The sequence below is a fragment of the Bos mutus genome, chromosome 22 (assembly GCF_027580195.1).
Source record: "Bos mutus isolate GX-2022 chromosome 22, NWIPB_WYAK_1.1, whole genome shotgun sequence".
NCBI lineage: Eukaryota > Metazoa > Chordata > Mammalia > Artiodactyla > Bovidae > Bos > Bos mutus.
Genome location: NC_091638.1, coordinates 72,293,819 through 72,296,526, shown reverse-complemented (window position 1 = coordinate 72,296,526; position 2,708 = coordinate 72,293,819). Strand labels below are relative to the sequence as shown.

The window sequence follows — 2,708 nt, the reverse complement described above, 5'->3', positions numbered from 1 at the left end:
GGTAAGTGGGCTTCTCATTGCAATGGCTTCTCTTGTTGCAGACCATAGGATCTATGGCCTGAGATCTCAGTTCTTGTGGCCCATGGGCTTAGTAGCTCTCAAAATATGAAATCTCCCCAAACCAGGGGTCCAGCATGTCTCCTGCACCAGAAGGCAGATCAGTAACCACTGGACCACCAGGGAAATCCTTCTGAGAGGAACTTTGAAATAAATCACTTGTACATGAAACCTTGAGTCATGGGCTACTTCTGGGGAGGCTGACCTATGACGGTTCCCTAATCAGGCAATTCCTTGACACCAGGACTGATATAGGTTCACCTCACAAATGTTCTTATGGCATCCTGAAGCTGTCTCTGCCATATGGCTTTTTCTTGCTTGAGTTTCTGGAACCCACACTAGACCACAGCTTCCAGAGGGGCAGAGCTCTAACTTGACTCTCTTACAAGTCCACGTGAGTAGGTCTTGTCTCTATCCTCCAGACTCTAATGTCAAAACAAGGCTAACACACAGACTTGTTATTGGGTTATGAGTGTTAGGTTAAAAGCTCAACTGGCTGTAATCAAAGTCTAAATAATCTTGTCTTAAATGCAATACATTTACATGCAATAATAGTTCCAGTCAGTCCACAGTGATAGGAACCCTGGTTTTTCTTGTTGATAGTCATCTTCAACACATGATATTCACCTCTGGTCTAACATGGCTGCTCTAGCTCCTGTTATTATATCTGCATTCCAGAGAAGGGGAAGCAGGATATGCACCTTTCCTTAAAGAGCATAATCAACAGTTATAAAATTACTTTCACTCATTTCTCACTGGTTGCAATGAAGTCACAGAGGCATTTTTAAGTGAAAGAAAGGCTAGGAAATGAACTTTTTAGCTAAATGGCCATAAACTGGGGTTTTAGTTACCAAATGAATGAGACAAATAGGAGTGACTGTTATACCTTTCTGATTCAGTGAAGAGAAGGTGACTTACACTATGAACACATAAAAACCCCAAATCTGAAAGTCTCAACATAACTAAGCTTTATTTCTCACTCACATCTGACTTTGGTGGACAGGGGGCCCTACTCATCACACCCTTTCAGGGAGCAAAGTGGATGGAGGCACCTTCTGGATACAAGGGAAGGGAGTGTGAGGCAAATTAGGATCTGACTCCAAATGCTTCACTTGGAAGTGACATATCACCTCTACCAAATTCCACTGGCCAAAATAACTTCCATGGTCATGGCAAACCTGAAGGTGGTGGGTACACAGAAGGGCAGTGGGAGTGATCCTACCGCAGAACATTCATTATGAGTAACAAGGGCCACCACCCTTCATTCATGTCCCTGCGCTTTGTTCTTTGGTTCTTCCCATGCTGCTCCTCCATCTCTTTTGGCCTGTAGATATAGATTTGGATAAGATCAAAAGAGAGGACATATGCTAGACTGTAAATATATGTGGAAAACAAGAAAGGAAGGAAGGAAAGGCAGACTGCTGGGAACCTATGCTGCCCTCCTTCAGGAGTCCACCAGCCTCTTTCCCTGCTGTCCGACCCCCTCAGCTCTGTGATGCTGGGGGACCTCAAGAAGTGGTCCGGGCCCTTGAGCCTACAGGAAGTGGATTAGAGGCTGCAGCACCCACTGCAGGTCAAATATGGCTGGGTGAAGGTCGACAAACTGGCCAAAGTGCTGACACCCACCCAGATTAAGAACTGGCCCACCGGCAATGCATGGGACAGGCTTGATTCATGTAAATTGTACACCTTGGTCTTAACAGATCTGGATGCTCCCAGCAGGCAGGACCCCCAAATACAGGAAATGGCACCACTTTCTGGTGGTCAACATGAAGGACAATGACATCAGCAGTGGCACATTCCTCTCAGATTATGTGGGCTCTGGGCCTCCCAAGGGCACAGGCCTGCATCACTACATCTGACTGGTTTATGAGCAGGAAAGACCACTGAAGTTTGATGAGTGCATTCTCAGCAACTGATCTGGGGACTACCATGGCAAATTCAAAGTGGCCTCTTTCTGCAAAAAGTATGACCTCGGGGACCCCAGTGACCAGTACGTGTCACCAGGCTGAATGGGATGATTATGTGTCCAAGCTCTACGAATGGCTGTCTGAGAAGTAGAGGAGTGGGACACTGTCCCAGAGTCCCCAAACAGTGTTTCCCTTTAGTGATGAATGTAGATTTCTGCCCACACACACCCCCCAACCCACCCCCCAACCCACCCCCCTACCCTGCCACTCCCTGCCCGAGTCCTGAGCAGTCAGATTTAGGTTTAGGGTGACTTTTCTTCCCTTCTGCCTGCCCTGTATAATTCTAGGGGGTTTATGTTTTGATCAAACTTGAACTCTGTTTTGGTGGGGGTTACTTTGCTACTGTGATGGAGTTTATCAAAATGTTAATGTGAGAATGACAACCCAGATTTTAAAGAAGAAAAAAAAAAAAATTCTGGTAAAAAGACCAGGTTTGCAATATTAGAACAGAGCATCAAAGAATCTTTAAGGGAGGTTGAAAACAAAGAAGAGATTGACTGCTTCTACTTTTGTGAGCCCGAGCACAGCACTGTGTATGAAGTCTCCTAATGGCATATGTTTTCACAGCCCTGTCTCACCAAGACAATGAGGGGCCCACATGTCCACTAACCCCCAATGCCTCAGGCTGGTTACTGGGTGTCAGTGTCCCACTCTGGCTCCTTTATAGAACAATACCAGAAA

General features: G+C 46.0%; 1 pseudogene; it reads left to right on the top strand.

Annotated features, from left to right (window-relative positions):
- The first annotated feature begins 1,552 nt into the window (after nucleotides 1-1,552).
- On the top strand, nucleotides 1,553-2,118 carry LOC102264718 (phosphatidylethanolamine-binding protein 1 pseudogene; annotated as a pseudogene).
- The last annotated feature ends 590 nt before the right edge of the window (nucleotides 2,119-2,708 follow it).